We start from the raw sequence: 11449 nt of genomic DNA, 5'->3' as shown, positions 1-11449 counted from the left end.
AGACAAGGGAGGAACAGTCAAAATAAACAATGATGCAGCCTTGGGACAAGGTACTGGTTCCTCCTCAAGGGATATATATATAAAACATTTTTAAGCTATTTGGCAGATATTTAAATCCCCACTAGGTGTGAGAAATTAACAACAGGCTGCCCACAGACATGCCCTCAGAAGGTTGATGATGCTGACTCCCACTTACCTCACTACCAATGAATCAGAAAAATGCCCGCAAGCTAATTATGCCCTCTTTGAAGCACTGCTGTAAAACTTCTCACTATGTACTCCAAGTTGGGACACACAGTTTAAAGGTATTAACCTGCTGTGGCTCCCTTTGCCTGGCAAAACAATACAGCTATTATTTTCTACTTCACCTGAAACTATGTCTCTGAAGATTAATTCAGTGTCAAGGTATAGAGGCCAGATTCAGCTCCAATGCACTCCACAGTTAGATCTCTTTTCTCCAAAAAGCACACCCCCACTCATGTGGACCTAAAATTGATGTTAGGAAGGCAATCTGATTGAACTGAAGCATCTGAACAGATAATTTCTGCTCTATACCCGCCTCATCCAATCCTCATATCTTCCCAAACAAATGTATGTTGTTTTAATTCTAGCAATTTTAAAATTACAGAAGTCAAGTCAAAATATATTTGGGGAGAAATTTCTTTTAAAAAGTCTAGGCTTAATGATTTTCAAACATATTTTTAGCTCAAGAATATTTTCTTCAAGCAAAATATGTAAAGAATCCAATGTGTAAAACATTTAAAAAAAAAAAAAAAAAAACTAAAAACTTCTTGTTGAAGTAATGGCAGGGCAGACATAAAGGCCAGCCCTATTATTTACTCTCTCATGCAGAAACGCCCTGGACATGCATCCTCAGAATTTTTAAAGCTTGCTTTCAGAGTAACTTTGAAAATGACTGAAGGTTCATTCTAATGTATCTCAGCTTTCTCTGACCCTTAGTTAGTAAGGAGAAAGATTGGCAGACCTTTAGCTACTTGCTTCCATCATATAAGACAAACTTAGGACTACAAATGCAGTTCTGTCATTCTCACCAAAGTCAATGTTCTGTCTATGGTCTAGCCCTTCTCGTAGGAGAAGGAATCACATAAAATCCACTAACACCCTTTCCCTTACACTAAAAAACTTTTTCTAAACTCTGATGCCTAAGGGACCCCAGTTTAATCACTGATCTACTACATTAAAAAGGACAAACATCTCCAAGTGTTGAGGGACACCATACTCTTTTAAATGAGTAAACCTATGTTGAGCAAATCTAACCAGGACATTTTTTCAGCAGGATTTGTTCTGGCTTCTTTCAGAATCTTTTATCTTTGATTTTTGTAGTTTGAAAATGATACATTAAAGTGTAGCTTTTTTTTTTTTTTTTTGGATTCCTCCTACTTGGTGTTCTCTTGGAGGCTCCTGGATCTGTAGACTGGTAGCTGATATTAATTCAGGAAAATTCTCAGACATAATTGTTTCAAACAGTTCTTCAGTTTTTTCTTTCTTTATTCTATATGTGGTATTTGTCTTATGCATATGTTGTACTTTTTATAGCTGTCCAACACTTCTTGGATATTCTTGTCTACTCAGTTTTTTTTTTTTTTTTTTTCGATTGCTTTTTAGCTTTGAAGGTTTCTATGCTGCAATGCATGGGGTCGCAAAGAGTCGGACATGACTGAGCAATTGAACTGTCTGACTCAGTTTTTTTTTTTTTTTTTCTTCTATTGCTTTTTAGCTTTGAAGGTTTCTATTGATATTCTTTCCTCAGCCACATCCAACCTATTAATGAGGCCCTCAAAGGAAGTCTTGATTTCTATTCATGTTTTTATCTATGGCACATCTTTGTGGTTCTTTCTTAGTATTTCCATGTATCTGTTTGCATTACCAGTCTGTTTTTTCATGCTGTCAACTTTATCCGTTAGTGTCCTTAGCGTATTAATCATCAGTTCAGTTCAGTCGCTCAGCTGTGTCTGACTCTGTGACCCCATGAATCACAGCACGCCAGGCCTCCCTGTCCATCACCAACTCCCAGAGTTAACACAAATTCATGTGCCTCAAGTCGGTGATGCCATCCAGCCATCTCATCCTCTGTCGTCCCTTTCTCCGCCTACCCCCAATCCTTCCCAGCATCAGAGTCTTTTCCAATGAGTCAATTCTTCTCATGAGGTGGCCAAAGTACTGGAATTTCAGCTGTAGCATCATTCCTTCCAAAGAAATCCTAGGACTGATCTCCTTCAGAATGGATTGGTTGGATATCCTTGAATGGACTGGTTGTATCTCCTTGCAGTCCAAGGGACTCTCAAGAGTCTTCTCCAACACCACAGTTCAAAAGCATCAATTCTTCGGTGCTCAGCCTTCTTCACAGTCCAACTCTCACATCCATACATGACTGCTGGAAAAACCATAGCCTTGACTAGATGGACCTTTGTTGGCAAAGTAATGTCTCTGCTTTTTAATATGCTATCTAGATTGTTGTTCTAAATTTCCAGTCTGATAATTCCAGTATTCCTGCCACATCTAAGTCTAGTTCTAATGCTTGTTCTGTCTCTTCAAACTGTATTTTTGACATTTTAGTGAATCTTATTTTTTTTTTCTTATTGATAGCAAGACGATGTACTAGGTTAAAGGAAATGCTATAAATAAGCCTGAAGTTTTATGGTGTTGAGATATGTGGGAAGTTGACTATTCTATAGTCCTGTGATTAGGACTCAGTTTTTTATAAAGCCTGTGTCTTTGGACTATGAACTTCAAATATGCTTCTCAGCCCATCTCCACCACCCTTAAGTGAGACAGAATAAAGAGAGCTAGAGTTAGGTATTTCTCTTCCCCTGGGGGCTGCAGTGATAAAGAGTCCACCTGCCAATACAGGAGATCTTGGTTCGATTCCTGGGTCAGGAAGATCCCCTGGAGTAGGAAACAGCAACCCACTCCAGTATTCTTGCCTGGAAAACTCCATGGGCAGAAGAGCCTAGAGGGCTACAGTCCATGGGGTCACAAAGAGTCAGACAGGACTGAGCACACACCACACACACAGGTTACTTACACTCTGATAAAACCCCAGCAGGTTAGGCTTTGGTTTAATAGTTTTTCTGAAGGGCAGACTTTGTTTCAAGTTATTTCGTATTGATAGTTATGAAGGTGTTCTTTGAATTGAGACTGTGAGGGTCTCTGCTGTATGCTTGGAGTCACAATCCAGAGACACTCTGGATTGTTTCAAAACAATTCTTTTTACCCTCCCCCTGCTGTAAGTACCTGTAAGAGATTTCTCTGATATTCACCATCATCAGAGCCTAGTAGAGTTTTAATAAATAAAACCCTTAAAAATTGAGATTCTCCCACAACTGGGTTCTCCTGGAGATTTTATTTCAGACTTTCCCTCACTGAACTTCAAGCAATTTGTTAATTACCAGTCAGGTTTTACTATCCTGGCCTTGGTTCCTATAGAGCTTTCTGCTCTGGTGGGTTGTGATTATCTGTATTTACCTGTCAGTCTCCCAAATTTCAGGGTCACTGGCTTGCTCTGGGGCTTTACTTTTTTTCAGGATCTAAGCAGACTTTCTAACTTTTCAATTTGTTCAGCTTTTTACCTTTTAGGGCAGAATAGTGAGTTTAAGTTTGTTCAGCTTTTTACTAGTTTGGACAGAGTAGCGGCTTTCAAGCTCCTCCAATGCAGAACCAGAGACCTGAAAGCTACTCCTTCCATCTTTGCTGAACCTTGAAAACCAGGCCTTCACTAACCACGCAGGGTCCAGCCCTTGCTCAGGCTGTCCATATCCTACTCTGAAAAGGGATTCTCTAGCTACAGCCTTCACTGATGACCCAATTAGACTCACTTGGAGTAGGCTAATCTCTTGCTTTTCTGTCCATAGATAATTATTTGTTATGTTACCAAAAAATGATTGTCTATACAGTGATTTAGCCATGAGTCATCACCAATCTCCCTATTTCTATCAATTGGAAGCTTTGACTCAAAAGAACATAATGTCATAGCACCTTTGTTCCTAGATTCCAGTAAAAGTGGACATTAATGACTAATATACCCTTTTTAAGATTCACCATGGCCTTGAAAACAGAGTAAAGAAACCAGAGACCCTCAGAACAACAGTGGGAATCCAGTGACTCCAAGTATACAGTAGAGACCCTCACAGTCTCAATGCAAAGAACACCTTCATAACTCTCAATATGAAATAACTTGAAAAAATATTGTTTGTCCTTGGAAGAGATGATTACAGGAACCCACTGTCCTCACCTCACCTTCACTTTCTTCTAACCCCCAGTGCCTGTAAAATATGTGGCTGGACAGCATGAATGCTGAAAATATTTTAAGTATGTGTAGCCCAGAATTGTAGAATTGTCAGGGAAAGGATGGAAGTTTCCTTCCAGAGCAGGTGTCTCACTGTGGCGAGGGACTGGAGTTACATGTTGAGAAGAGTGAACAGGTGGCTACTCAGGAGGCCTGTGTAACCTGGGGGCAACAGAGCTGGGTCAGGAGGGAGGGCAGTGCCCTGGAGACTGTGTTTCCAGCTCCAAAGGAAAGACAGTTTTCTGGGGCTTTCACTAGAAATTCTTATAAGGTAATGACTGTTTTGGATTGCCTTAATCTTCATTAAAAAAAAAAAAAAGTATATAAGTGCAACAAAAATACATTTTAGTCAAATACTGACTGGCAGAGTATTTAATCAAACTTCAATCAAGCATATAACTTCTGATATAAGAGTACAGTTGACTCTTAAACACTATGGGGATTAGGGATGCTGACTCTCTGTGCTGTCAAAATTCTGCATATAACTTCCCCCAAATTTAACTACTAATAACCTACTGTTGACGAAAGTCTCACTGATAACATAAATAGCTGATTAATACATGTTCCATATGTTACAAATACTGTACATTAGATTCTTACAAGATAAACTAGAAAAAAAAATCTTACTAAGATAATCATAAGGAAGAGAAAATATATTTATAGCACTGTACTATATTTATCCAACTGTTATGCTAAGTCACTTCAGTTGTGTCCAACTCTGTGTGACCCCATAGACAGCAGCCCACCAGGCTCCCCCGTCCCTGGGATTCTCCAGGCAAGAACACTGGAGTGGGTTGCCATTTCCTTCCCCAATGCATGAAAGTGAAAAGTGAAAGTGAAGTCACTCAGTCATATCTGACTCTTAGTGAACCCATGGACTGCAGCCCACTAGGCTCCTCCGTCCATGGGATTTTCCAGGCAACAGTATTGGAGTGGGGTGCCATTCTCCGTATCCAACTGTTAGAGGAGTGTAATTTCCTCAATTCTGTCTCATCACAACAAAAATTTGAAGCGATGGATGTTAAAGCCCTTGGCGTGTCACAGCTCTCAGACAGTGTTACAGGTCTGTGTTATAGTTCAGTTTACTTAGAAAATAAAGGAAAATACATCCTCGAGGTGTGAGGGCATGCTAACCCAAATGAATTGAAGGAAGAGAGTGAGCAAGCAAGGGAGAGCGAGCATGCACATAGGAGAGAGCCCCCCAGCCCTTCAGCTCCTCTTTTTATATGTGCTTTCCTCACCCTGGGCATGCCTTATGTAAATTGGGCTAGCCAGGAGTCCTGTTTGTTCTACCTGAGGTCCTCACTCCAGTCCTCGGACCTTCCTTTGTTCTATTTTTGTGGGCTTTTCCCTTCCGACTCTGTGCAACCCCATAGATGGCAGCCCAACAGGCACCCCCATCACTGGGATTCTCCAGGCAAGAACACTGGAGAGGGTTGCCATTTCCTTCTCCAATGCATGAAACTGAAAAGTGAAAGTGAGGTCGCTCAGTCGTGTCTGACTCTTAGCAACCCCATGGACTGCAGCCCACCAGGCTCCTCCGTCCATGGGATTTTCCAGGCAAGAGTACTGGAGTGGGGTGCCATTGCCTTCTCCATCCTTGTCTTTTATCCACCGCCATTCTTGACTCCTTTATCCTATTCTAACTATCTAACACAACTATAAGTTTACATCATCTATTTACAAGATGAATCATCTGTCAGTACCTACACCAATATTGTCATATAATACAAAACAATGTAGATGTTATACACATTGCTAACAGTGGACATCTGTCAGACCTCTCCACCATGACTGAACGTGGTCCACTGGAGAAGGGAATGGCAAACCACTTCAGTATTCTTGCCTTGAAAACCCCATGAACAGTATGAAAAGGAAAAATGATAGGATACTGAAAGAAGAACTCCCCACATCAGTAGGTGCCAAATATGTTACTGGAGATGAGTGGGAAAATAACTAAAAAGAATGAAGGGATGAAGCCAAAGCAAAAACAATATCCAGCTGTGGATGTCACTGGCGATAGAAGCAAGGTCTGATGCTGTAAAGAGAAATATTGCATAGGAACCTAGAATGTCAGGTCCATGAATCAAGGCAAATTGGAAGTGATCAAACAAGAGATGGCAAGAGTGAACGTTGACATTCTAGGAATCAGTGAACTAAAATGGACTGGAATGGGTGAATTGAACTCAGATGACCATTGTATCTACTACTCTAGGCAGGAATCCCTCGGAAGAAATGGAGTAGCCATCATGGTCAACAAAAGAGTCCAAAATGCAGTACTTGGATGCAATCTCAAAAATGACAGAATAATCTCTGTTCGTCTCCAAGGGAAACCATTCAATATCACGGTAATCCAAGTGTATCCCCAACTAGTAACGCTAAAGAAGCTGAAGTTGAACGGTTCTATGAAGACCTACAAGACCTTTTAGAACTAACACCCAAATAAAATGTCCTTTTCATTATAGGGGACAGGAATGCAAAAGTAGGAAGTCAAGAAACACCTGGAGTAACAGGCAAATTTAGCCTTGGAATGCGGAATGAAGCAAGGCGAAGAGTAATAGCATTTTGCCAAGAAAATGCTCTGGCATAGCAGACACCCTCTTCCAACAACACAAGAGAAGACTCTACACATGAAAATCACCACATGGTCAACACTGAAATCTGATTGATTATATTCTTTGCAGCCAAAGATGGAGAAGCTCTATACAGTCAACAAAACAAGACTAGGAGCTGACTGTGGCTCAGATCATGAACTCCTTATTACCAAATTAAGACTTAAACTGAAGAAAGTACGGAAAGCCACTAGACCATTCAGGTATGACCTAAATCAAATCCCTTATGATTATACAGTGGAAGTGAGAAATAGATTTAAGGGCCTAGATCTGATAGATAGAGTGCCTGATGAACTATGGAATGAGGTTTGTGACATTGTACACGAGACAGGGATCAATACCATCCCCATGGAAAAGAAATGCAAAAAAGGAAAATGGCTATCTGGAGAGGCCTTACTAATAGCTGTGAAAAGAAGAGAAGCAAAAAACAAAGGAGAAAAAGAGAGATATAAGCATCTGAATGTGGAGTTCCAAAGAATAGCAAGAAGAGATAATAAAGCATTCTTCAGCGATCAATGCAAGGTAATAGAGGCAAACAACCGAATGGGAAAGATGAGAGATCTCTTCAAGAAAATTAGAGATACCAAGGGAACATTTCATGCAAACATGGGCTCGATAAAGGACAGAAGTGGTACGGACCTAACAGAAGCAGAAGATATTAAGAAGATGTGGCAAGAATACACAGAACTGTACAAAAAAGGTCTACACAACCCGGAAAATCACGATGGTGTGATCACTTATCTAGACCCAGACATCCTGGAATGTGAAGTCAAGTGGGCCTTAGAAAGCATCACTATGAAGAAAGCTAGTGGAGGTGATGGAATTCCAGTTAAGCTATTTCTAATCCTGAAAGATGACGCTGTGAAAGTGCTGCACTCAATATGCTAGCAAATTTGGAAAACTCAGCAGTGGCCACAGGACTGGAAAATGTCAGTTTCATTCTGATCCCAAAGAAAGGCAATGCCAAATAATGCTCAAACTACCACACAACTGCACTCATCTCACACACTTGTGAAGTAAAGCTACAAATTCTCCAAGCCAGGCTTCAGCAATACGTGAATCGTGAACTTCCTGATGTTCAAACTGGTTTTAGAAAAGGCAGAGGAACAAGAGATCAAATTGCCAACATCTGCTGGATCATGGAAAAAGCAAGAGAGTTCCAGAAAAACATATATTTCTGCTTTATTGACTATGCCAAAGACTTTGACTGTGTGGATCACAATAAACTGTGGAAAATTCTGAGAGAAATGGGAATACCAGACCACCTGACCTGCCTCTTGAGAAATCTGTATGCAGGTCAGGATGCAACAGTTAGAACTGAACATGGAACAACAGACTGGCTCAAAATAGAAAAGGAGTACGTGAAGGCTGTATATTGTCACCCTGCTTATTTAATCTATATGCAGAGTACATCATAAGAAATGCTGGACTGGAAGAAACACAAGCTGGAATCAAGATTGCTGGGAGAAATATCAATAACCTCAGATATGCAGATGACACCACCCTTATAGCAGAAAGTGAAGAGGAACTAAAAAGCCTCTTGTTGAAAGTGAAAAAGGAGAGTGAAAAATTTGGCTTAAAGCTCAACATTCAGAAAACGAAGATCATGGCATCTAATCCCATTACTTCATGGGAAATAGATGGGGAAACAGTGGAAACAATGTCAGACTTTATTTAGGGGGGCTCCAAAATCATTGCAGATGGTGACTGCAGCCATGAAATTAAAAGAAGCTTACTCCTTGAAAGAAGAGTTATGACCAACCTAGATAGCATTTTCAAAAGCAGAGACATTACTTTGCTGACTAAGGTCCATCTAGTCAAGGCTATGGTTTTTCCTGTAGTCTAGTATGGATGTGAGAGTTGGACTGTGAAGAAGGCTGAGCACCAAGGAATTGATGTGTTTGAACTGTGGTGTTGGAGAAGACTCTTGAGAGTCCCTTGGACTGCAAGGAAATCCAACCAGTCCATTCTGAAGGAAATCAACCCTGGGTGTTCTTTGGAAGGAATGATGCTAAAGCTGAAACTCCAGAACTTTGGCCACTTCATGTGAAGTGCTGACTCATTGGAAAAGACTCTGATGCTGGGAGGGATTGTGGGCAGGAGGAGAAGGGGACGACAGAGGATGAGATGGCTGGATGGCATCACTGACTCAATGGACATGAGTCTGAGTGAACTCCGGGAGTTGGTAAATGGACAGGCCGTGCTGCGATTCATAGGGTCACAAAGAGTCGGACACGACTGAACGACTGAACTGAACTGAACTGAACACTGGACATCAGAAATAAAAAGATATATATCGATTTCTTTCTCACATTATTTACAGGCATAACAATTCATTCACTGATAACAACAAAGCAGCAATATGACTGCTTGTGGTAGCCTATTGTAATCAGTATATTTGCTTCATGGAGGTCTAGCCTACACACTAATGAATGAATCATAAAATTCGATGGCATTTAATATAATACAGGATTCAAAACATAATTCTCCAGGCAAGAATACTGGAGTGGGTAATCATTCCCTCTCCAGAGGACCTTCCTGACCCAGGATCAAAACCCTGTCTCCTGCATTGCCGGCAGATTCTTTACCATGTGAGTCCTCAGGGAAGCCCTTAAAAAAAAGATAATACATCGGCAATGATAGGCTGATATACAGTTCTCCAATTGCAAGGGAGAGGGGCAGAGAGAAGCGGGCATACTATACAGTAATGTAAATCTTTGAAAGCAAAGTAGTTAAATGGTAAAGAAAACACACCATTGATTTTATATTAAATATCACTCACCTTATGTCTAAGTAAGGCATAGACTATCCATAACAATACAAGTCTTGCATATCGTGTTCTACATAATGAATACTTAGGTGATAATGATAACAATGACACAAAACATCTTACACAATTCTCACCACACAGTTATTGGCTTTTCATATGAAGACAAGTTTATTAACTGTATGCATAATAATTATTTATGATTCATTAAGTGAAAGCAGACCACCTTGAAAGGTTTTATCCTCATCTTCTTCACGTTGATTAGGCTGAAGAGGAGGTAGAAAAGGGGTGGCCAAGGCAGAAGAGAAGAAGGTAGAAAGAGCTAGAATAGGCCAGCATACTCCATACCATTTTAAAGAAACACATCCATACTGTATTTTACTGACTTTGCTGTTTTTTATCTCTCTGAAAATGTTTCCACATGGTACTTACCAATCCTTATTCCACCATTTCCTTCAGTTTCATAGAGGAGTCCATGTTATACAAGAAGTCAAAGCATTCTTGAATAATCAGAACACTTCCTCCAGATTCTCTAATGTCAATTTGTTTTCTGGGACTCTCTTTTGTCTACATCTTCTTCTTCATCATCTGCCTCTGGTTTGGAAGCACTCATCTCCACCAAATCTTGCTGTTAATTCCTCTGGTATAGTGACTATTAGTTCTTGAATTTATCCAAGATCCATATCTTGAAAACTTTCACACACAGGCTCCCCTTTTTTGCCATAGCAACAAACTCTTTCATGATTTCCTTAATTGGCTCTGTTTTAAATCCTGTGAAGTCATGCACATCCTCTGGACAGAGTTTTTTTCAACAGGCTTGAAAACTTGTCTGGGGTTCCATGACTTTCACAGCTTTTTCTATAACAACAAGGGAATCTTCAGTGAGGAAGTAATCCCTCCACACTTTCAAGATGTCCTCCCTATCAAGGTTTTCATCCATAGCACTGACGATCCTTTCCAAAGAGTACTGTGTGTAGTAAACCCTAAAGGTGCTTAGGCTAGAATTAGATACATTGTGTTTGGGGGCTTGCAGATCACTTCAGTACTTTCAGTGCTGAACTCTTGGGGTTCTAGGTGGCCAGGGACATTGTCTATTATTATTAAAAAAAAAATAAAAGGAAATACTTTATAGAGATGGTACTTCCTGACTTCAGCAACAAAGCATCAATGGAACCAATTCAGAAGAAAAAATAAATAAATAAAAGTTCTCATTATCCAGGCTTTCTTGAACAATCAAAAGGCCAGCAGCTGATTTTATTTTTTCCACTCAAGCCTCAAGGGTTAGCAGTTTTACATATAAGGGCAGTCCAGGCCATAAACCTAACAGAATTAGCATATTAGACTTAGCCCATTCCTTCCTGCCTTAAATTCTGGTGCTCACTTCTCTTCCTTACTAATATATATCCTTTGTCTCTTTTTTTTTTCTCCAGAATGGGTTACTTTTGTTGCATTAAAAACCTGTTCAGGCAGATATTCTTTCTCAATGATTTTATTAATGGCATCTGGGAACCTATCTGCTGCCTCAGTCAGCAGAAGCTGCTTCTCCTACTACCCTGACATTTAAGCCAAACTGCTTTTTAAAATTAGCAAACCATCCTTTGCTTGCATTAGATTTCTCAGCTTTAGACCCTTCACCTTTGCCTTAAGTTGCTGTATAATGACTCCACTTTTTCGTGAATCATTTTAGAGTCTGAACGTGAACGTGAACGTGAAGTCACTCAGTCGTGTCCCACTCTTTGCGACCCCATGGACTGTAGCCTACCA

This window comes from Oryx dammah, unplaced genomic scaffold (genome assembly GCF_014754425.2).
Source record: "Oryx dammah isolate SB20612 unplaced genomic scaffold, SCBI_Odam_1.1 HiC_scaffold_14, whole genome shotgun sequence".
In the NCBI taxonomy this organism is placed as follows: Eukaryota; Metazoa; Chordata; class Mammalia; order Artiodactyla; family Bovidae; genus Oryx; species Oryx dammah.
Note: the sequence above shows the minus strand (reverse complement) of the source record.